The 25,233-nt window shown below is 43.8% G+C and overlaps 1 protein-coding gene and 1 long non-coding RNA gene across 10 annotated transcripts in view; one reads left to right on the top strand and one right to left on the bottom strand.

The window, feature by feature from the left end:
* Positions 1 to 25,233, top strand: part of NFIB (nuclear factor I B) — a 456,253-nt gene that overhangs the window by 25,065 nt on the left and 405,955 nt on the right. The gene's annotated exons all lie outside the window — the stretch shown is intronic.
* Positions 10,608 to 25,233, bottom strand: part of LOC109493803 — a 30,151-nt gene continuing 15,525 nt past the window's right edge. Inside the window, exons 3-4 of one of the 2 annotated variants that reach the window (XR_002148221.2) lie at positions 13,634 to 13,792; positions 10,608 to 10,806 (exon numbers count right to left, since the gene is read on the bottom strand). This is a non-coding gene — a long non-coding RNA (uncharacterized LOC109493803). Of the gene's footprint in view, positions 10,807 to 13,629; positions 13,793 to 25,233 lie in introns of both variants that reach the window. The other variant, XR_002148220.2, reaches the window with a different exon arrangement.

Raw genomic sequence — 25,233 nt, 5'->3', positions numbered from 1 at the left:
TGGTGGTGGGGATGCTGTTCCTTGCATTTACTTCCTCCGGAATGCAGGTTCTATTTGGAATTTGCCAAGGCAGACTTTCAGTGGCCCATGACATTGGTGTCAGTGACGTTGATTACAACATACTTCAGGGGGTCCCCGAGAGAAAAAGGAGGTGGGAGATGCTGGTTTCTCACCATTACATTTTTGATGAAATGGAGCCCAACGTAGTAGAAGCAAGAAATGGTGCCATGGTATGTTCTTCATTGATAGAACGTAAGGAACTAATTTTTGCCGTATTATCTTGGGTGGGAAAGTGGGTGGAAGAGGCTCTTCATCTTACACCTTCTGCAGAACATGTGTGGTTGGCCACTGATAAAGGTGCCTACGCTTCCAAATTAATTAGCACACAACTAGCTGTCGTTCCAAAGCATCCAGAAAGTTGCTGATTTACTTCTGTGGAAGAAAGAGATAGGATATAAGGTCTACAAGGGTATAGATTTGGGGTTCTTTTGCTGATTGATAACATCCCCAGCGCTAGGAATAGTGCACAGCCCAGAGTCAGCCCTTCAGAACGTTTGCTGAATGAATCCATTCACTTCAAGAAAACAACCCCTTTCCAACATTTGTTTTGAGCAATAGCTACTCTATTTCCTGGCATCAGTGCGTGTCTGTTTCCTATACCCTCATTCTCACTGCTCCAAATAACGGATGTGCCAAATACTGACCCCAAGGAAATAGTAAATCCTCTCAAAGAGTCATTCTGTGCATTTTCTAAGGGGGGGGGGAGAAACCAAATAAGTTTTAGTTTGTGAGCAGGGCTACAATAAAGAAGTTTCCGTTCTCAACTGATCAAACATTTTAAGTAAGTTGCACGTTAGACCGGACCTTTCTGGTTCAAGGTGACCCGCAGCAGCTTGAACTAGCACAGGCACAAGGGGGGACTTAGGGGTTCATGGAATCCAAGGAGATGTGAAAGAATTATGGTGTAGAAAGGAGAAACTTAGGTCTGGGCCACACTGGAACCAGAGGTCAACAGCGTGTGGCTCTTCTTGGGACTGGGACTCACATCCCAGGCACTGCCTCTTTGCTTCTCTCCTACTGGCTACAGAGAGACTTTCTTCCTGAGATGGGGGTTCTAGACTTCATTTAAGGTGCTGGGGAGGTTTCTGATTAGATTGGCTTGGATTAGATCCTCACCCTGAGACCAATCCACAATTTCCAAACAATGAGGTTACCTAAGATAATGGAATTTCCCAAAGGAGATTTATGGATGAGCAATGGACAGTTTCATCCCGGGGGGGGGGGGGGGGGAGGGATGAGAGAGGGGGCCCTGGGCAGACATTCCCATCCACATCCATTATCTCCATAGAAAAATTGCATTATGGATCTGCTATCATACGGAGAGGGAGTACAAAATATGCCGCCAGATATGAAGAACGAGGTATTACTGAAACGTGCTGGGCAAAACCAAAACATTACGTTCTTTCCCTGGATTGTGTGAGTGTTATTATATATGTCAGCAAAAAGTTTGTAATTTGCTGTGCTTTCTTTTCTGATTCAAAATAGCTCTTCATGGTATCACATCGAACTTAATTCTGTACTTGTAACATTTTATTCTATAGCATTGTTATTATTATTATTTTTTTTACAAAGGATCTCCAAACCGTGTAAGTTTCAGATCCTATGAACTGAATGCACTCGACTTCCCACTTCATATTACTGTTAACATAATCTTGCATTTTTATATTGATCATTTTCTTTCTCTGTTTAAAAGTTTTCTTTATTTTGAGAGATAGGGGTGGGGGAGGGAGAGGGAGAAAGCCGGGGAGGAGTAGAGAAAGAGGGAGAGAGAGAGAATCCCAAGCCGACTCCACACTGTCAGTGCAGAGCCAGACACGGTGCTGATCTCCGTGATGAACTCATGGTTCATCACATGAGCCCAAACCAAGAGCCGGATGCTTAACCGACTGAGCCACCCAGGCACCCTTATTTTGGTCATTTTCTATGCCGGTTGAGGGAGGAGAGGGTGCCCAAAGCAGAGGTGCTCGTAGTGACAGATTCATCCTCTGGAATGCACGAACCAGCTGCCCCCAGGTAAGACCAGCCAGGACCAGCCATGAGAGATGCTCAAGATGCTGGAAAGATGAGCCAACGTTCAGACCTTCAGAGAGAAGCAACGTGTCTCCTGAAGAAAGAGTCGGTGGGGGTGGGGCGGGGGGGGGGTGTTGCTGCATGAGATTTACTGGTCGTATCTCCTCTTTGTTGAGAGGAAAAGGATAAGAATTCCAGAGATGGTAAAAGTGAAGCCTTTGTAAGGATAATATAATATGAAACAAGTAATCGGAGGGGATTATTTTGGGTTTTTTTTTTTTTATTACCTACTGATTCATTCAGCTGTTTTTATTTCCACTTTGTTATTGATTTTTAAAAAGTTGTTCCCGAAATCCAGTTAGTTCACATTCAAGGTAATACTAGGTTCGGGTGTATGAGATGGTTATTTAACCCTTCCGAATGGCAGTTGGTGCTCTTCTAGAGGGCAGTATGTTTGGAAACTCTGTGAAGATGAATAAATAGGAACAGATGCTGCAGCACATTTTGAAGATGTGGATTAGGTTTATTCTAAATGGCCCCATCCTTACCTTTTCCTCATTTCCACCCTTCACCCCACCCCTGAAATGATAACGGTTTCAGAGGAGAACAAATTTGCCGTTGAATGTTGCTGTAACTTGAGAGAGCGGGCGAGGGTGCCTGGCCGAAAGGGAAGAGAAACATTTTCCGGAGAGGTGGGTTTTCCGGAAAGAGAAATGTTTTCTGGAAAGGTAGTCGCTGATGAAAACGCTCAGAGTTTTGTTAGGTTTTCTGAGGAGAAAGAGAAGAAAAAAGATGTTGGTGTTCACCCTTTGGATGGCAGAAAGAGAGAGCAAAGGGAACCATCAGAGCTGGCCAGGGCAGTTCATTTCAACAGACGGAAACTCCCAGGAGTTTCTGGGGGCTGTCAGCCAGGCTGCTTGCCTAAGAGACAGGTGATAAAAGTTTCTCCCCTTTGTGACTCCGGTCAGGCAAGGAATCCAAACAGTTTGGCACGTATGGATAATGTTTATGTAGTAAAGTGGTGACCTGTGCCTCTTTCTCTGCTCCTCCCCGGCTTGCTCTCTCTCTCTCTCTCTCAAAATAAAGAAAACTTTTAAACTGAGAAAGAAAGTGATCAAAATAAAAATGCAAGACTTAGGTTAACAGTAATATAAAGTGGGAAGTCCAGTGCCTTAGTTCATAGGATCGGAAACTTAACACCGTTTGGAGATCCCTTGTAAAAAGAAAATAACAGTGTTACGGAAGGAAATGTTACAAGTACAAAATTAAGTAGGACATGAAGAGTTCATGAAGAGCTATTCTGAATCAGAAAAGGAAGCACAGCAAATTGCAAACTTTTTGCTGGCATATACAATAACTCTCACACAATCCAGGGAAAGAACATGATGTCTTGGTTTTGCCCAGCACGTTTCAGTAATACCTCGTTCTTCATATCTGGCGGCATCTTTTGTGCTCCCTCTCCGTACGATAGCAGATCCATAATGCGATTTTTCTATAGAGATAATGGAAAGATAATTCGGGCTTCTAGCTGAGTTGCCGAAAACACGATTAATGCTTTGTAGACGAGTCTGAGCCTCACAACTTGTTGTCAGGAGCGATATGTCTACAAGGATTCATCTCCGGCCACGGCTTCCTCCTTGTAGTCTTGGAAAAGGCCCCAGTAAAGTGAGATGCGGCAGCTTAGGCTTCCGTGAGCTTCCCATCTGGGAAAGGACCTCCTTTAGGAAGTCCTCCTTTAGGAAGAAGTGGAGGAAGCAGGAAGAGTTAACATTTATGAATCACCTGCTGTGTGAAAAATGCACAGCCAAGGTACATGCACATTTGTATGAGGAACTGATTTCCTGAACGGCCAGAATTTGATGGGGTTTGAGCAGAAAAGCTTTGTGCCACTCTCCAACTCGCTCTGTTTGGTTTCCTGCCCCTGGAGGAGCGCGTACTTTCTTCAGCTTCTCGTATTACTTTCAGGAATCACTAACTCTTCTCACTGTCAGGAACTTTCCCTTAGTCCCTTACCTGCAATCCTGAAGTCTCCAATGCTCTAAAAACCCAAGCTTCTGGAAAAATCCCGACACAAGCTGATGTGAGGTATCTGTTGTCATTACGAACGGCTGACAATGTATTTTGTTGCAGAAATATTGCTGTGTTTGATTATGGGGTGCTGCCTTATGCCCCCCTAGTAACAGGATAAATAAATAGCATACGTTCTGTCCAAAATCCAAACAGTTCTGACACCTCTCTGGCCGCCAGACTTTTGTATAAGAGATTAGTACAGAGGCCTGTACTTGAATCGTCAGCCTACTCCAATAGCAAAGTGTCAACTTCTCATCCAGTTCGGAGCTTTCCTCCCTGGGCAGCAAAGGCCTGATTCATGGATCCTGTAGTGCAGCAATGGGCAAGAGGTCAGGCAGTCCTGCACGGCTCAGAATTACTCTTCCATCTTGATTTTTCTCTCATGCTCCCCTCCACTCTCCCAGCAGCCTCTGCCTCCTCCCAGGTTGGGGAGAGAGGAAGAAGACGCACGTCACGTCCCTGGGGCTGTTGGAATCTGGGACAGGTGCCTTCTGTGGCTTTTGTCTCCTGTGGTTCTTCTAGAAGAGTCCTCCCCTTGGGTGCCTCTTACTGCACCCCTGCAGGGAGAAGTAGGCTTAAGGGCACAGAAGGTTGGGGAAAATCTTGCCCGGAGGGTCCACCTTCTCTACTCAGAATGAGGGAGTCCTTGCCACCTACTGTTCTTGGCTTTGGAGCTTCAACAGAAACAAAACCAAAGTGCCCCATTTAAAACTGTCACACATTTATTATCTCCTTTTTCTTGGTACCCTTGCACCCCCTTCACCCATTTTTTGCTATCTCCACCTCCCACCTCGGGAAGCGACCAATCTCTTCTCTGTCTGTTCTTCTGTGATCTTGCTCGTTTGTTTTGTTCTTGCTTTTTATTAGATTCCACATAGAAGTGAGATCATACTGTGTTTGTCTTTCTCCGTCTGACTTATTTCACTTAGCGTAAGGCCTTCAGGGTCCATCTATGTTCTCACAAATGACAAGAATTCCCTTTTTCTGGTGGCGGGATAATATTCCGTTGTATGTATATAGCACATCATCTTAATCCATTTGTCTGTTGATGGACCCTGAGGTTGTTTCCATATCTTGGCTAATGTAAATAATGCTGCAGTGAACATAGGGGTGCGGATATCTTTTCAAGTTTGTACTTTCATTTTCTTCAGATAAATACCCAGAAGTGGGATTGTTGGATATGTGGTAGTTCTGTTTTTAATTTTTGAGGAACCTCCATACTGTTTTCCACAGTGGCCGCACCAATTTACATTCCCACTGACAGTACATGAGGGTTCCCTCCCCAACATTTGCTAGCTCGCTCTCTCTCTCTCTCTCCCTCTCTCTTTTTTTTATGATGATGGCCATTCTGCATTATCTTATTTTTAATGTTCCTAATTAGCCTTTGAAGTAGGTAAGCCAGTTTTTAGTCTGGTGAGTAAGGTGATTTCAAAAGAAGGAAAATTAAAACGCTAAGATTAAGAGAGCAAAGAACACAAGGAAATGAGGTTGTTACGAAAATCTCTGTATCAAAAAAGCCAAAAAGGTGAGCTTGGAGGAATTCACGCCTCTTCATTTTATGAGCAACCAGAAACAATACAGCTTCTTTGAAAGTCAAGGTAAATGTTTGTCTCTAAAAAGTACAACCATGGAGCAGAAAGAGAGTGCAGTTTCCAAAGAACCACGTCTAAACAAGAGGAGAAAAAAAGACACGATGAACAGAAACTACACCACTATGTTGTCTGGAACTTTCTGTTCCCACTCGCCGCTCATCAAAACCCAGAAAAATCTGTAATCTTTAAAAGTCAAAAGTGGGCTTGAGATCCACTGGGATGAGTTTAGAAGCTTCCATTGTGCTCAGAGTGGGTTTAAATTTGGAAATAAACTCAATCCCACAGATTCATTATACAATTGGCACCATGAAGAGAGGAACTGAAAACTTTCCTTGTCTGAATTTCTCGCCGCTTTTGAGAAGGAGGCTTAACGGGAGAGGCTGACATTTCAGAGACAGAGCTTAGCTGAGTTTAGAAACCAGGGGGTGGGCGGTTTTCAGAAGGCACCTGTAAACACCATGTAGATTAGCTGTGGGAAACGCGTGAGAGTTCCAGGCTGGCATGAAGAATATTCTCCTCCCACCAACGGGAGAAAAATGCAGGACTCCGGGGCGGCAAGGAATGTTTCATTCACTCATCCATTCATTCAAGAAATGCTTCTTAAGTTGGGATTTTTGTTTGTTTTGTTCATTTGTTTGTTTTTTCCCAGGGCCGGGCACTGAGATATTGAAGAAAATGGAACAGTAAATGAATAAATCACGAATGGGTATATAATAACAAATGGAGATGAGTGCTCTAAAGGGTAGTATGACTTTTTATAAGAAGGTGTAATAAGGGGAATTAATCCAGAGGGCGGGAACTGTAAGTTTCCCTGAGAAACTAGTTCTTGATGTGACCTCTGATGAATAATAATGATAGCTACCGTTATTTGAGCCAGCCAAGTTGTCATTGCTGTGTGTGCATATATATGTGTGTGTATATGTATGTGTCTATATGTGTATAAATATGTATATATGTACACACACTCATGCAAGCCCCACAACAACACTGTGAGGTAACCATATTTTCTTGGCTCTCTCTGGAATGTTCTTCTCCCTTATTTGCCCACATAGTTCCTCGGAGAAGTCAGTGGAGTAGACCAGAGGCTATGAAGGCACCACTGGCTTGCTGTGTGACCTTAGGCAAGTTCCTTAACCTCTCAGTGCCTCTGTTTTCTCCTGTTATACTGGGTTCATGGTAGTACCTACAGGTGCTGGAGGACTATGGCGGGAGAGGCAGGCGGGCTGCAGAATCTCGCCATGACCGAGTGCCTGCTATGTGGCTGGCTCTAAGTTGGAGCCTCACACCTTCTCCTCCGGTGAGTCACTTCTCTTCACAGAATGCTCATTAACCAAATTATTGAGTAAAAAGCAATTGTGCCTGCAGGCTAGATTTCTTCTTCAAAAAGGAATTGTGCCACCTGAATAACTCTCTGCTCATTAATTGGCCTCTTTTCTCAGCCAGTTGCAATGGCAGGGCCTCCCGGGTTGCTGAAGTAACGGGTTCGGTTCATTGGAAGAGATGAGCTTTGCGCCCAGAAGACTGGGGCGCGGTTCCCACACCTGCCCTGTTCCAGGCTGTGTGATATTAGGCAAGTCAGTTGCCTTCCATGAAACTCATTTTCCACATCTGAAAAATACATTAATCAGAGCTGCCTCTCTAGGTTGCTATAAAGACCAGGTGAGCTCATGCACATGGAAAACATTCTTTGAATCCACAAAGCAGCATATGATGTTACTGACCAGTTGGGTACCCATTAAGAGCTGACTTCTTCCTGGCCTCATGGACCCAGTCACTGTACTGAACCCGAGCCAAATGCCTCATTTGAGTCGGGGAATCACGAAGGGAAAGAGCACAACTGTCTCTAGCCATCTTCCCCGCTCTCATTTTAGAAGCCCTTTTTCTCCTCGGAGTGGGTCCCCCACCTTCCACCGCCAGAATCCTGGTCCTCATCCCCAGGGATTTCTGCCGGCCCTCAGACTTTCTAACTCACCCAAGTGTGGTTAAATAAGGCTTTACTCCTTCTAGGAATATTTGTCATGTAGGAGCCTCTCCTGAAGGAAATGAATCTCTACTGGCATAAATGGTGGTTCTGAAATCCTCAGTATCAACATTCTAGATCTCTCTGTGACTCTCTTGGCCTCTCTGTCTCTCTCTCTTACACGGACACACAGACGCACGCTCACACAATTGCCAAAGGCTGCCATGATAAAACCCTGAAGGCAGGAGGTCCATCTTAACTGCAGAATTCCCAGTGCTCCGCACAAAGCCTGATATATGATAGGTGCCTAATAAATGTTTGCTGTGAAAGTGAATGAATAAATGAATGAAAGACTGAGCGATTGAAATGACCATTAGGACAATGAGGGTTTCCAGTGCTGTCCGTGGCTGCAGACAAAACTCTTAGACTAGCTACCGTGGCTAGTGTTTCCCCTCACTCCACCACCACCAGTATGGTATCTCTCCTCCCACCGAGAGCCCCATCACACCTCCTGCGATTTGGATCAAATCACTATACATCCTTGGTCCGCATCCTCGGATGGTCTGAGCTATTTCTTATCTGAAGTTGTCCTCGGGTGTCCCTGAAGGCATTTTTGTCCATCTCCTTCTAAAGAGAGCTGATCTACTTGTCTTTCAGCTGAGATTTAATGTTCTGCTAGTCCTCATCCTCCCTGCTCACCCAAGCTGACCACTGAGAAGTTGGAGTCGCTCAGTGCAGACAGGTCGACTCCATTCCAGAGCCTTTTGCTAGCAAGCTCTTCTGATCAGGCTAATATTGGCTCAACCCGAACGTGAAATCCACAGTGGATCTTTTGTGTGGGTTGCAGTCACAATTCGACTCTTAGAGGATTTAGACATCTGGAAAGAGTTCCACAGCTTCTCCTGACCTTCTAGGGAGGCATCAGGAGAGAACAGAGCACACACTTCAGAGACAAAAAGGTCTGGATTTAATCTCAGCCCTGCCACTTTGGGGGCAAGAAAATTTTCTTCTCTGAGGCTTGGTTTGTTCACTCGTAAGATGAATATAATAGCTCTTTTATTTGTCTAGGACTCTTTCAGTTACAAATGACATACACAAACTGGATTTGGGGGGGGAGGGAGTGGGAAACCCATGGCAGTCTGTTCAGTTTCGGGGCCACCTAACCACCTGTGTCCAAAGGCTTAAGGCTTGGTGACTGATAGCTTTCAAGGGCTAAAGGCACATGTGAGGGATGGTCACTCCATGGAAAGGATGCTGGAAAATGAATATTAGTTCATTACTGAACTCCTTCATTGGGCTTCTTATGATGCATATGTAAGGGGCCTCACGTATCATGAGATGGGATTTTTAAAGCCTCCGAAAAATTCTAAAAATATTTATTTATTTTGAGAGAGAGTGAGCATGCACACGTGCTCAAGTTGGGGAGGGGCAGGAGAGAGAGAGTGAGAGAAAGAGAGGGACAGAGAGAGAATCCCAAGCAGGCTCCACACTTAGCACAGAGCCCGACATGGGGCTCGATCTTACAAACTGTGAGATCCTGACCTGAGCCAAAATGAAGAGTTGGACACTTAACACAGCGAGCCCTCCAGGCACTCCAGAAGTCTCCAAAATTTTAAAAGCCAGACACAGAGTGGAGTTTAATAGGCTTTATTTCTCTTTCCTCCTTTTCCCCATCTCCTTTTTAAGATCAGAGCACCTCAGTTATAGAGCCCGGAACATATGCTGTAAGTCTCTGGGATGCAATCTCCCAGAAACTGTCCATGAGACAGGGCCATGAGGACTACTTTGGCCTAAGTGACTCGAACCTTATGACGCTTCTCCTAAGGACCTTCATTTATGCATGTGTGCCCCTTGGTGCTTGTCCCACATTCAGCTGCTAGGGGGGGTCCCCCAAAATTCAACTGGGTGGCACTGACAGAATATAATATAAAATAATCCCAAACAAAGTAACATTTGGCAAGGTTGCTTCCTACTAACAAGGTAAAGAACCGAAACCTGGGTATCTGGAATATGACTTAAGGCTCCATTTCCCAAAGTATTTTTCTATAAAATTTGGCTTTCCCGTCAAGTGGTACAAATTGGGCAAAGTCAACCTGTGTGCAGGTTCTCAGGACTTTGTGGGCACCTTGTGACTTACAGACTTGTTACTTGTACCTCGGAGTGTGTGCGTATTATGAGGCTCAGTCTTGATGGACTACGACAAACTAAGCTTTGTTGACTTGAAGGCTGCCTCGATTCACGGAGAAGGAAATACACAGGGCTCGTGAGAGGTGGGTTATACGCTAAGCGGGAAGTGTGGACCATTTTATGTTCACAGAACACAAAGCGAAATGCCGTGGTTGATATTTTCTTTCCCAATAAACTCTCTGCCGGTGATTGCAGGCGGAGATAAGAGGAAAACCCTTGGGGAGGAAGCTGGCTCTGGGAAGGGAAGTCTTCAGTGTTTCTGATTAGACGTTTTCTTTTCTGGGGAGCAGTAAATGCCACAGGGGGTTGTGTTGGTGCCTCACTTATTAGGAAATATGGAAATGGCTTGGATGGGCCATGAAAAGCAAGGTGCCAAGGTTTCCCAATGCGACTACAAGAAGAAACTGAGGTGGTAGAAAGGAGAGAGATAAGAGCTCACAGATTCGGGAGGTGAAGAGGTTCATATTCTGCCGAAGTCAACAAAAATCACACACATTAAATAATGGTTGGTTAAGGGTCTGACTTGGGCTCAGGTCATGACCTCATGGTTGGTGGGTTCAAGCCTCCATACTGTCAGGGTGGAACCTGCTTGGGGTTTTCTCTCTCCTTCTCTCTTTGCCCCTCCCCCGCTCACACTTTCTCTCTCTCTCTCTCTCTCTCTCTCTCTCTCTCACACACACACACACACACAATAAATAAAACTAAAATAAAACAAATAAACATCTCACAACAGTTCTGCCAGATAGTTTTTTTTATTATTCCCCTTTCACAGGTGAAGAAATTGAGGTTGAGAGACTTTAGACAACTTGCCCAACATTCCATGATCAGAAAGCGGAAGGTGTGGAACATAAACTCTAGGTGGTACTCGAGGCTTAACCGCTGCACCATAATAATTTCTGGATTAGAGCAGGCGAGATTTAAGATAGTCTGGGAAAAAAATTAAATGCAGGGGTATTAATAGACCCATAATGGAATTTTCTAAGCTCTTAGTCCATCTTTAAACACAGTTCTGTCTAAGAACAGGCTTTCCTTGTACACTAGCTTGTATTGTCTCCCCATCTGTGTTTTTAATAAAGATAATTAGGGTCACCTTGCCATAACCAGACCTTCCCATTTGTAATTGTACTGCACCTGGAAACCTGAAAGAACGTACAGATTCATCTTTGCTCTTGGTCAATGCTTGGCGTGGTTTGCTTTGACCTCTAAAGTGCAAGTGGTCTTTCTTGAAGAATTTAGGGAATTAGGCGTTGGACTGGTCTAAATGGCCCGGCAATTACAACTGGCCTCTTGCTCTCTCTCAGACACACAACGTCCACTTTTCTTCTTCTTAATCTACTGCTGCTGGGATGTTGGCAAAAACACCCTGCAGCCCTGCTGATCCTGAAATCCCTGTAGCTGTGTTCGGGATGTACAGGATTCTTTTGATTTTCCTTCCCCTCAACCTCAGCATGCCTCTCCTGGAATCTCTCAGAACCCACGAGCATGGCAGCCTTTTGCCTTGTGATTCATTTCCCACAAGCCGGGGGTACAGCCCATCTGTAAGAGTAACCATCCTTGGACCATCACTTTCCCCCCAGTATTTTATTTCACAGACAGATGGGAGATGGTTGCCAACGTGACTATTGTGAATAGAGAAAAGCCCAGGTAACAGGTAATTTTGTCTGCCTCACAGACCCCACTAAAAGGTACTACTACCCACGCAAACTGAAGACTTTGAGCATTTTTCCCCATCGAAGATTTGTTGAAATGTTTATTTATTTTTGGGAGAGACAGAACATGAGCAGGGGAGGGGCAGAGAGAGGGGGAGACACAGAATCCGAAGCAGGCTCCAGGCTCTGAGCTGTCAGCACAGAGCCGGATGCGGGGCTCGAGCCCACGAACCGCGAGATCATGACCCGAGCTGAAGTCAGATGCATAACCGACTGAGCCACCCAGGCGCCCCTCCCCATTGAAGATTTAAGAAGAACGTGTGTGCAATCAGTAGAGTAAATGGCTTTTCAAAAAGGTAAGAGCCGTAAGCATGGGTTGAAGAGAGAAAATGAAGCACAGCATTACTGCTGTGGGGATGACTTTCAGGAGGGTTTCAGAACTAATGCGCGTAGTGGGTGGGAAGGGCCCCCAGGGGTCACTTCTCAGGGAAGGTGGAGACTGGGTCGCTGGGAATGGCCAGTCTGAAGGGCGTCGGTCACAAACACTGAGGAGAAGCAAGGCAATAGCCTGTCCTTCTACAATTAGGGTTTATGCGTAAAGAAAAGGACCCCGCTAGACCCTGGGCCCACTTAGCTTTTGCTAAGGTACAGTCACTGGGTAAGAAAGAATAGATGCATTGAGTGCTGCGTTCAGAAATGAAAGTGGAAACAGAAATCTCGATAGCTGTAACAGGAGTCAGAGCCATGGAGCTATGCTCTACGAACTACCCTTTTGCCAGCCCTGTAGCATTCCATTTCAGTAACATTCGTAACGTGAAAAGAGCCTGATCCCTTGCCCTGTCAAGAAGAAAAGAGCTCCGGGGAAGCCAGCCCAGGCTTAGAAGGACATCTGCACACAGCAGCAATTAAAAGACCCTTTTTGGTCCGTAATGCTGGTGGAAAATTAAAAAAAAAATGTGATCTTTGACATGTCATAGGATTAGAGAACCAAAAATGACACCAAGAAATTCGACAACAACCTCACGACGTTCAACGTTTCCTGATATGAACGTCGAACGTGTTGAGTCAAATGTGGGAATGCTATTTATTATCCTGAACGTAAACTCCTTCCATGAGGGATGGGATTGTTGTTGTTCTTATTGTTTTTGTTTTTTTTTTTTGCTGAATCTAAACATGGGAAATGAGCAAAAGAGGGAAAATGTGAATTCCACGCCAACATCCCACCAGGAACTCTTAACATAAAAGACAGAATAAAAGACAAAAACCCCCCTTCCCTAAGGAAATCTCTCATGTATTAGCCAAGCCCTTAAAGGGTTTGAGAGAGGAGGTGTATTTCCGCAGGTACGCTCAGTGATGGTGCCTTTAATTGACATGAAATCTGATCTAACTTAAAAGAACTGATCTACTTCAAAGGAAAAGCTAGTCCTCTCTGATTCTGCCACTTTAATTAATGAGAAATAAATAATAATCCTCTTGCCTCAAAAGACCTTCCCCATATTGTGAAACAACCTTTACCTATAGGGAAAGAGTAAGGAGGGAGGAAGAAGGAAAACAGCCTCACATGGAGATTAAAGAAAGTCTTTCATATTTTTTAATTTGTGCCAGACACGCTAAAGCACATCCTCGTCCTGTGAGCGGTTCATTCAGCCGTATTTTCATTCACGATTCAATATTCATCCAAGAAATATTTACAGATACCTACTTGGAGCTGAGTAGGAACACAAAGACTTCTGTGCTCAGTGTTGGACAGAGGAAGGAGTTATGGCATCCTTGCCCCCAGGGTGTTTAGTTAATATCTAATACAGCCTTAAAATAAATGATTTAAGCATTAAGACTACACTATTATGGGAGAACTTAACAATGGAATACATTCAGGGATTTTCCTCTTTTAAAAGATCTAACGATGTTGTATGGAAACCAATTTGACAATAAATTTCATATATATATAAAAAAAAAGATCTAACGAGAGAGCTGTAGAAAAACATGCCTTTTCCTTTCTAAAAATCTGAAATCATATTTAGCAAGCAAGAAGTGCTTCTTCCTCAGTCATCAGTACTTCTGGTAATCCAAAAACTAAAACAAAATCTATGATTCTACTCACTCACGTCACATGGTGTGATAATTTATGTGAAATAATGATGAGGTCTCCTGAAGTGTGGCAGGAAAACGCAAGCCCTAATGATAGGAAGGCAGGCCAAATCTCTTAGAGACAGTAACAGGTGAAGTCCCGCATGGCCCTCCACTCCATCCTTCTGGATGCATCTCTGCGTAACAAAGGAGAGAGAGAGAGAGAGAGAGAGGGCACTGCCTTAGTGTAAGAAGAACCAAGTGGCTTCCATCTTGATCCCTGCTGTTCTACCATGGCTACAATGAGCTCATGTGCATGAGTCTGTGAGGCACTACTTGGTGGCATGAACAATTCATAGAAGATGAATTCAGAAACAAGATCATTTATTTATCTCTCCACCATCACAGTGTTGAAGTTTTGGGTCTCCTTCATGCAAAAAATGGATGCAGATTTTATAGGCCAAATAGAAGTCACATGTCATTATTATCTTTGTATTAAAAAAAAAATGGACCTTCCAATTAATAAGTCAGCTTCTGGCCAGTGTCAGGGAGACAAGAAAAAAACAAAACAAAACAAACCAAAAAACTCGAGATAAGGAGCAGTTTTCCACCAGATAAGGAAAAGTTTCTAGATTATTCCATCAGGATTTTGTCCCATTCAGATTCAGAAAGCTGTGAGTGTCTTGAGGATGCCGTGATGCTCAATCACTGTTGCTTCATGCCAGGCCCCCGAACTTTCTCGCAGCCGTGTCTTTTACCATTCTCTGCCTCAGAATGGTTATCGTTGACCTGGCACATCACGTTCTTCCACGCCGCCTGATGCTTTTACATTTTGGTCCCTCTTCCTGGTTGAGACACAGCTTTATTTCCGGGTTAAGCACCTCTCCCTCCAGCTCTGTCCCTTAACACCTGAGTTTGCTTTCCGACCTCCATCAGATAGTCAGGGGAGATGGGTCATGGCAGTTAGCAGTTGCCTGGCTCAGGGATATTTTTCTCTTCTTGAAGTATTTGATTTCTTCTAATCGCAGAAGGTTTGTGTTCATTAGAAATACTTTCGCAATCCTAGAAAACAATAGACGAAAGAATCTTCCCATAATTCCTCGGCTCAACACTGTCAACCTTTGGGTTTTGGTCCTGCTGGCCATATTTCTTGGTGTACTTATCCCCCGTGCTCTTACGTGTGTAACAAGGATGAATGGAGAGGTATTAAATTTGAAGGGTTTGGCCTCTTCCTCTCCCTCCTCCCTTCTGCCGCAATCTGCTAAGGGAATTTCATCTTTTGGTGCTGGCCTTCTTTCTTTCCTTGTCCCTCCACCCCCTCCTCTGCCCTAACCTCTAAGGAGATTCAGAATTCTTTCCGCCATTTCTTAACCCTGTGTTGCTCAGGGGAGGGTTCAGGAAAGATGGAGTTACATTCTGGTAGACAGTTGAAATTCAGCTGTGGAAAGAGCAGTTTCACAGGCAGGTGCTAAGTGTTAGATATACTGAGAGTGAAAAGAATGGGGAACGGGAACTTTTTTTAAGTGACTTATGTTTTCTTTTTCAGTTCTAGGCACGTGATGGCGATTCTAGGAAACTGTCCAACTTTGTCAGTTGTATATAAATACTCAGACAATGCCTATTAATCAGTTTTAGCTGAATTACATATTAAATACTCGTCACACCAATTTTATAACCTCTCTCAGTTTCTTTTTATCTTACACAGATAATTTTTTTTTTAGTTTGGAAATTTATTTTATTTGCTTTTATTTTCTAGTTTCAAGTGTAAGATTTCGTGACTCATCGCTTACATAGAACACCCAGTGCCGTCATAACAAGCGCCCTCCTTAATGCCCATCCCCCCTTTACCCCATCCCCCCCCACCTCCCCTCCAGTAACCCTTAGTTTGTTCTCTATAGTTAAGAGTCTGTTTCTCTGACTGGCTCATTTCACTTAGCATAATACACCGTAGCTCCATCCATGTCATTGCAAATGGCAAGATTTCATTCTTTTGGGGGGCTGAGTAATATCTATCTATCTATCTATCTATCTATCTATATATATCACCTCTTCTTTATCCACTCATCAGCCGATGGACATTTGGGCTCTTTCCATAATTTGGCTATTGTTGATAATGCTGCTAGCATGATAATAATGCATATATCCCTTCCAATCAGTATTTTTATATTCATTGGGTAAATACCTAGTAGTGCAATTGCTGGATGGTGGGGTAATTCTATTTTTAACTTTTTGGGGAAACTCCATACTATTTTCCAGAGTGGCTGCACCAGTTTGCATTCCCACCAACGGTGTAAGAGGGTGCCCCTTTCTCCGCATCCTCCCCAACACCTCTTGTTTCCTGTGTTGTTAATTTTAGCCATGCTGGGGAATTTTTCTTTGAATATCACTTGAGGTTATACTTTGGTTTTTTTTTTGTTTTTCGTATCATCCTGCTTAGACTGCTATACCATAGTGTCATATAATCCCCAAATCTTGACGGTTTATAGCAACATTAATTTTTATTCATACATGTCAGTTGTGGGGTGTCTCGGGCTCAGTTCTAGGTACTCTTCATTGTTGAGCGCAGGCTGAGGGAGTGGTCCTATATCCTCCTCATCGAAGCGCATAGAATGAAAACAAAGATAGTAGAGCCACTGATGGCTCTTAATGCTTCTACTCATAAGTGGCATTTATCACTTCCGCTCACATTTCTGTGGTCAATCGAGTGACGTGGCCCAACCTGACGTCAGCAGGTGTAGAGATGTAATACTCCCACTGAGAGGAAAAGCCACATGTTTGCAAAAAGTAACAATCCACCAGGCTGTATAGTCATTTGAGTCCCTTAGGAAACATTTTCTCTGACGGAGATTTGCTTGCAGAAATCTTATTGGGGGTGCTGTTGGAACAGCATCCGTGAGCGAGTATGGGAAATGGGATCAGGTGGAGAGAAAGGATGAACTATGACGCAGTCTCACCAAAGGCCTCAGGCGACCGGGGAGCTCAGAGACCGAAATGGCCCTTCACGGTTGTTCCAAATTGAGGCCAGGAGCTTGGATGTGTGTATGTCAGTACAGACCAGCCGTTGGAAGAGAATCTTTTTTTGGAAGGGGCATTGGCCTTGGGCTGGGCAGCTCCCTCTAGCCAAGGGCAATGTTTTTGCGAGCTGGAGGACTGTCTCCAGCCAGGAGGGGGCAGTCTAGGTGGCAAACACAACATCCATGCACATACCCTTCAACATTCTTTATGAAACACCTGTAAAACCGCCATTGCTTTTACTTACATTCGGCTTCTGACTCTTGTTCCACTGATCCGACCCCAGTCAGACACTACTGTGGGTCATCTGCCGGTTTATGTAAATGCTGTGATCACAGGACACACACAAATAGGTGTTCTGCTTTTCTTTGTGTTGTTTTAAAAACCTTCATAAACATTTATCCTGTGGTTGTAGGAGACAGGAAATGAGCACATGAAAACGTTGCAGGTATTTCTTGATCCAGTCTAAGAGCGCTTGCTTGGTAGAGGTTTGCAGACTCTAATGACTAGCTGGGAAAGCCATGGTACCGGCTGCCGAGTTAGCTGTGGGAGGTGTGTGGGGTATAGCAGGAAGGAAGGAAGAATTCCAGGTTTCCTTTTTAATCACATGTCATGGGTTCCAGCAAGGGACTCAAGTTCTTTGATTTCCTGTTTTCCAGTTGGAATCACCCAGTTGTCATCCCTCTGAGAGTTTGCTAAGGAGCTGGGGGACCAGGAGAGAAAGGGTAGGTGCTGGGCAGTAGGCTTTGAGGCTACGTTATTCATCAGGGACCTAACTGCCTGTCCTCTGCAATGTGAGTGAATTACCAGTTTATTTCCCAAAAGAGCTTAAATTTTAACAGGATCTTTCTTGCCATTAGATCGGAAAAGTGCTTTTCTCTGCCAGATATTTACTTCCTCTAAATATTCTAATTGAAAAGGGGGTAACTATAATGTAAACGGACCATTTTGAGTTTTCTGTCCTTCTTCCAATTTTGGCTGAAGCTGAGCTAGGCGAATGTTACCTTAACAATTTCTTTTTAAAAATTCCTGCTGTGCATAAAGGGAAGAAAGGCAGTTTTTGTATGTGCTCAAAGCTCGTCTGAATCCGGGGCAAATTTTCAATATAATAATTACCCCAAATAGGAGATGCCTTTCGGTCCCACAACACTGATTTGTCTTATTCAGACAAAATCTTCCCTGGTCTCTAAGCATGCAAAATATCACTGGTTAGGGAATCAAAGAAAGCCAGAAAAAATGCACTTGGATCAATCGATATGAAAATAAAGCTGCACTTATGTTTTAGTTCATAGATAATGCAACCCAACCTTGCAACTTTGACACCCGCCATACATCCCCTGTGTAGATCAATTTCGAAATTAAGTTTGTTGTTTCTACGACTGCAAAATAATGGATGTCCAATGTAGAAAGCATATAAAATATAGAAAAAAATAAGACGTAAACAAAAATTGCTTATTACCCGACACCCATATATACCCCCTCCACACAGAAAATCATTTTTAATATTTTTTGGTCTACACTACATACAGTCAAGTGTGTGTGTGTGTGTGTGTGTGTGTACTTCTATGCATCCATGCTACATGCCTGTTACAGTTTTGATCAAGGTCGCACCCAGGGAAGGCCAGATATCTAATCACTTCCCCTCATAACAGCCCGCATGGTAGACGTGAGCAGGTGGGAAGACCATGTCCTCCCACTGCTTCTTTGGAACTGTTCTCCTCATGTTGTCGGCCAACTTTCACTTCCTTTCCTTGATCCCTGGGCACTCTTCCCTCCTTACTTTCAGCTTTTTCACCCAGGCCCCACTCTTCCCTTTTGGAACTGTCTCTTGCTTTGACCTCCGTGACAGTGAACCTGTGGGCCACTCACTGCTAATGTCACTGAGGATTCTCCCCTATCTGTTAAACGTTGTTGCTCCTGAGTGCTCCGTCCTTGCGTCTACCCCCTCCCCACGCCCCATACTATCGTGCTACTGCTCGTTTTCCTACGAAGCTACGCCCTCTCCAACCTCCAAGTTTCCTTGCCATTAGCTCTCCCTCGCTTCTGAAAGACATCACCCTCTTGCCCCATGCTCATAGACACACTGTACCCGGATGACCCTTGCTTATTTTTAAGATGTCCGTTTAGAGCGCGCCTGGGTGGCTCAGTCAGTTAACCATCTGACTTCGCTTCAGGTCACGATCTCACAGTTGGGGAGTTCGAGTCCTGCAGGGGGCTATCTGCTGTCAGCACAGAGCCGGCTGCGCATCCTCTGCCCCCCTCTCTCTCTGTCCCCCCCCAAAAAAATAAATAAATATTTTAAAAAAGTTAAAAAGAAGATTTCAGTTTAGACATTACTGCATCTGGAAAGTCTTGGCTGACACCCCAAGACAGCGTGCTTCCCGTGTGTGCCCATACTCTGTCCTGTTCCACCTCGAGCACATACGTCACCCCTTGTCGGTACCTGTTTACGTGTCTGTATGTCCTATTCAACTAAGACTAGAGATCACGTTTATAGTCCTCACATCCTCCAGCTCCTGGCAGTGTCTGGAATTTGGTGGCCTCACAATATTTGTTGAATGAAGAGATGCCAACACAACTATTAACACCATTCTCTGTGGCGTATGGGGCAGACTGGTGCAATTCCTATCAGCCGAATTCCTTCATCACATGTGTTCTGGTCCATGGGGACTGCTGTAACGGAATACCGTAGCCGATGTGGCTCAGACAACAGAAATTCATTTCTCACAGTTCCTGGAGGCTGGAAGTCCGTTCTTCGTGAGGGCCCTCTTCTGAGTATGTCCTCACATGGCCTACATTGGTTAATCGGCAGAGAGAAAGAGAGGCAATAAATCAATCTCGTATCTCTTTTTGAATAAGGGCATTAATTCCATCATGAGGACCTCACCATAGCCCTTTCCTGGAGGTCTTTGAATATTGGGCAAGTTTGTGAGGCCTCCATATAGATCCGGGTTCTCAGAGAGCCTTGACATCATTTGTCTTGTTAACTATTAATCCCTCCGCTTCGAATAGAATAGGGCATATTGCAGATGGCCAATGATTAGCTGTTAATGAATGAAGTGCAGTGAATTATTGCCCTGAGGTTGGAGGTGAGAGGTAATGGGAAGTAAAATTAGATGGTCTACACTGAAGATGTAGGTACATTTAATTTATAGTCATTTGAATCTCTGTAGACCAAGATTTGTGTTCTTATGTTTGTTTGTTTATTCATTTTTTGATGATTTTACAAATTCTTAACTTTGTGTCTCCTAAAAGGGGTTGAGGTTGCTTACGGAAACATGAATTTTTGCAGGAGGATAATAAATAGATGAGAAATTGGAAGAAAGCACAGGACGTTGTACGCTATAAGGACCTGCATCATTTGGCTCTGAACTTGCTAGAAACCAAAGCAAAGAATTGAACCAAGTCGGTTATAAGATTTGCAGTATCCATAAGATAAAAATAAACCAGTTGCCAAGCAGTTAGAATGTAAACTCTGTTAGTCGGAGCAGGGATTTTTGTCTCTTTCCTTCACTCTTGTATTTTTAGTAGCCAGAATAGCGCCCAACAAAAACTGAGTGAGCAAGAGACAACTTTTTGATGAATTAATAAGTATTTTCCTAGCCTTCGGGACTAAGGTACCTTCAAAAAAGAAGAAATCACGTAAAAAAGTACGTAACATCCTCAAGACATCCCTATGATAATTACACGTTTAATTTCCCAGAGCTGTTTACTTCTCACACTTCAGTATAAACTGATGGCATGAAATGTCATTCACCAAAATGAATTCGATAATATCCGCTCTTACACGTCCTATCAGTTACAGCTTTTTGATGATCTCTATTGACCCAAGGATAACATGTCGACTATTTTCAGGCAGTGTTCCATGAGGGTTATTTCTCATAACGTTTGATAAGCAAGGAGCAGCACAGAGTCTGAAATCATATTCTTCAACAAGAAACGACAGCACATGCACTCATTGTTGCTGATGAAAGATGGCCATATGCTTTGCCAGTCGGCTGTCTATAGGAAAGGCAGGGTGACTCTCAGACATGCTTATTGCTAACCTCAGTTGGGTAACTTCTCTGCACTAGGTGCGGGCTGGCAGGTTCCTTTAATCCTCTCCAACACCTTGAGGCAGGTGCTATCACTAACCCCGTATCTTACAGGTGACACACCAATGCTTCGCAAAGCTAATGATAGAAACTAGAGAAGGTAGTAGCGTTGTTAGAGGCAAGGTTTGAGCCAGGACATCAGACCTTTTGACCACTATTGGGGCCCATGTGAAAATGAAGGGAACTTTCCGAGATATGCCAGAATCGACATCCCTCTTTTCCTCCCCCCACAACCAGACACACTTGACTGGTTTTCTCTATAAGCAGAAAGATGATTTTCCTCAGAACCCTTTTGAGGACCTTCCTGTATTCTAGATACCCTGTAGCAGTGAAACAAGTGACGTGGTAACAACATAAAATAAAATTAAATAGGGCGCCTGGGTGGTGCAGTCGGTTAAGCGTCCGACTTCAGCCAGGTCACGATCTTGCGGTCCGGGAGTTCGAGCCCCGCGTCAGGCTCTGGGCTGATGGCTCGGAGCCTGGAGCCTGTTTCCGATTCTGTGTCTCCCTCTCTCTCTGCCCCTCCCCCCGTTCATGCTCTGTCTCTCTCTGTCCCAAAAATAAATTAAAAAAATAAATAAATAAAATTAAATTAAATAAAACAACAACAATAATAACATCTTAATCTTCCAAACGTATTTTGTTGTTGAATTTTTACATTTTTTACGGTCACAAACAAATGGAAAATTGAGGAGAATTTTAGAAATGTATCGTTCCGTTTATTTTCCAACAGCCTAAGCAGGAGTTTATGATTCAGTCCATAGCTCAGTTCCAAAAGGGCCATTTTCCTGTGTCTTTTCCTTGAGCAAATAACACACAAGATGATCATTGTCTGAGTGCAGTATCATAATGGGTTTTCTTTTTATTTGAATTTTCATTTATTGATTTTGTTTCTCTTCCACATGAATAATGCATCCTTTCAGAAGGCATCCAAATTCACATTATTTGGCACACTAAATAAAAAGTCCTTTCTTTTGAGCAGTAACAAATACAAATTACGCAGTCAATGTGGTTTTAAATTGTTTAAATATGTATTTACATGCTAAACTGAGGCATTATTGGAGTTGTTTGTATAGCAAGTGGAATTTTAAATTGTCCAAATATCTGTTCAGCATAATAAAATAACTTTAAATGAAGCTGTTGTGGTTCATTTGGGGGAAATAGCATATTTAAATATTGATATAAACAGCATTTCCTATAATAACTGGGGGGGGGGGGTGGCGTAGCAGTTTAGGTTAACAACACAGTCCCTTAAAGGCCTTGCACAGATTGACAGGCTTGAGTAATGCATTGTATCACTCTTCACAACGTTCTTTGCTTTGTGTTCTTCTGTATAATCGAAGGAGAACCGAAATCATGTCCAAATTGTCCACTCCCAATCCGTCTTCCTAAGGATGCTGAATTCACTGTAAGGGGGTTCCTGCAAATGTGAATTAGTAAAGGAAGCTGGCAGAACCCTCATAGGGTGGACACAGGGTAGGAGGAGGATATATCCCCTCCTGTTCCAGTGCCATCAGAATGGGGTGGGGGCAGAAATATGGTGATTTCATGGCTCCCTGTGCCCTTGACCATGGCACTGTACTTGGCAGGGATTTGTATGAAAGGAGAGAAACTGAGGAGCTATTTCTGATACAGGAAAAGGAGTGAGACACATGAATTTATCCAGCTCAGTGATGAAAAAGGTCTTGTTCGTGGGAGAAAGGAGTGATGTAGAACATGGCGTTTCAGGAAGAATCTGGTGGCCATTTCCTTTTGGAGTCGTCTCACTATTCCAGCTCTTTGTGCAGAAGATGGGGGTTGGTCATGAGAAATAGAAGACTGTGAACAGGTTCGGGAGTAATCTAGTGGCCCTGGCACCTGGGAGAGAACCAAAGATGAAAACATTGAACTTTCCAAGGAAGGAGAGACCTAGTGGATGCTACCATCTAACTGTAAGAGTGGCCATAGACGAAGAGACCACCTACTTTACAGATGGCTGGGAAAACCTTGAGGCTTCGGGAGATTAGTTGAGGGAAGAAAGTTTCTGAAGAGATGAGAGAAATCCAAAGTCAATAGGGGGAATAAAGACAAGGGTCGAAAGCTTATTTGCCTACTGACCATTCCCTTTTTCATCCAGAGCATGTGAGTCACCCTTGTCTGGTTTGGGTTCTTCCTGAAGCATACTCTGAGACCAAGATGCTAACACAAGTAGACTTTGGGGAGATAATCCCAGGAACAAGCAAGAGGGGGATGGGGAAGTGAGAAAGGGAAGAACGGGATGACAATAAAGAATACTTTATCATGCCAGTTGCCTAGAGCTTGAGAACTCAGGGACAGTGTAGAGCTTGCCTCTGAGTTGTCTCAGCCATGGGATTAGGAGGCTGAGCTACTTATCGATACATATCAAGCCAGTCTTTGGCTATTTGTCTTCTAAATTAGTAATCTCTCAACTCCCCCACTGGATGAGAGCAGTTTGTAGATGAGACCAGTCATTGGATTAGCTCCCTAGCACTCTCAACTTCCTTGCACCCAGGCCTATCATATTCCCTGGTCTGACAAAATCCTCAGGGATTTTGCTGACACTGGACTCAAAGTGAGCATCCAAGAGGTCATGGGTAAGGCACCAACAGTGTCTACTACTATCCTTTATTTAAAAAAAAATTAATTTAAAAGCTGGATCTGAGATTTCTCAACTCTTCTTGTTACAAAACGATCTTCAGCCGGAGTGGTGTGAAAGGCAGAAAGGCTTTGTACTTGAAGAAGAGAGTATGGTTAAAGGCACCAGGACATCTACCCAACAGATGTATTTCCATCTCAGCAGGAGACAGCTATGTTTCTGTAAGTGTTGATTAAACTGTTCCCCCATGGTGGTTCCCTTGTTTGTCTCATTCATGTTGTTCTCATTTACCTCCTTTTGCTTTGGGAATTTGCCAGCATGGAACTTGTTTCAACGTCTACACTGATTAGATACAAGCTTATGTTGAGCTGGAAGCCAATAAACGTTTGGCTGGAGAACTCGTGGGGCTCATTAACCCAAAAGAGAGTTTTGGACTGAAAATGCAAATAGACCCAGGCAGGTTAAGATGAATGTGCAAACACTAGACTCATAATGGACTGTCCTTCTCAGGCAGAGACACCTCATTGAACTTTTGAGGGTTGACATCTGGGAAAGCCCTCAAGTTCCTCCATGTAGAGTCTTGTCTCTTGAGGGGAAACTGAATACATGGGTTTGGTGCCATTGACGGTTCTTATACTGGCTCTGAACGTTGGAGTAGTTCTAGAAGAAGCATGGTATAGTTGCAAGGACTCAGGTTTAGGAGTCAAAGAGAATTAAATTCAAATTCTGGGCAAGAAAATTAACTGCCTTGTGACTGTGGACAAGGTGTTGAGACTGTTATTTTCCTAAAAAAAAAAATCTGGGTAATAATTTCTATATCTCAGGTTAGGAAGAAGATGAAATTAAGACACCATCTCTAAGGAACTGAAGAGGGCCTGACATAAAATGTACTCAGAGAAGTGATTTCCCTTCCTTTTCGTTGTCTTTCCAGCTTAGAAAGACATGTCCCCTTTCCTTTCCTTTCCTTTCCTTTCCTTTCCTTTCCTTTCCTTTCCCTTCCCTTCCCTTCCCTTCCCTTCCCTTCTCTTTCCTCTTCATTTCTTGGTTTTTTTTTTAAACAGTCAGTGGCTTACAATATGTTCACAACATTATGCAACCACCACTACTATCTAATTCCAAATTTCTTTTTCTTTTGACTTGTTAACAATGGGCTTTGTTTGTTGGTTGGTTTTATGGTGTTTACAAAGAGCTATAGGAGAACGTCCTTTACTAACAAAGCTTACATTTGAAATGCAATTTGTGCTACAGACCGCATTCATAGTATCACAGAGGATCTTTCCCTGGAAGACGCTGGGGGCATTGCAGAGATGTTTTCCGGATAAAGTGAGACACTGAGAGGTGACCTAAGGACAAAACGTCAGTGAGTGGCAGTGTCTGAGCCAGATACCAGATCTCCTGTTTCCTTTCCCAAAATAGTACTCAGTGGTAACATTTTACCCCAGAAACTTTGCCAACAAGTGCAAAGCACTGTCCTGTGGATGAAGCAGGTTGTAAATCACAGGGTTAAGTCTCAGCAGCATGGACAGGTTGTCAGAAGGAATGTGGCCAAAGGCCGAGCATACTCTTGCCTGGAGGTTTAGGCACAGCCCTCTGTGACTCCCACCGCTCTTTCTCCGTAGGGGCTTTGGTTCTGAAATCTGGTAGCATAGGTTTCAGTCCCGTGAGGGCCTTACCCATAAAGAGAAGGAGAAGACAGCAATTCCACCAGAGCTTGCTGGAACATGACCCACAGTCTTGAGTCTCCTGTAGTCTTGGCACAAGGGGCTCGTTTTCACCTTTCCTCCAGCATTCGAGGTCAATGTCTCTAAACTTGGCAACCTACTCAAACCCTAACCAGACCTAGATTCTCTTTTCTTTCATTAAGCCAAGGATTTTGGATCCCTATTCAGTTTTATTTCTTATCATTTATTCCTGTTAGGCAAGATTGTAGTGGGTT

Source organism: Felis catus, chromosome D4, assembly GCF_018350175.1.
Source record: "Felis catus isolate Fca126 chromosome D4, F.catus_Fca126_mat1.0, whole genome shotgun sequence".
NCBI classification, from domain to species: domain Eukaryota; kingdom Metazoa; phylum Chordata; class Mammalia; order Carnivora; family Felidae; genus Felis; species Felis catus.
Note: the sequence above shows the minus strand (reverse complement) of the source record. Positions and strands in the feature narration are given on the sequence as shown.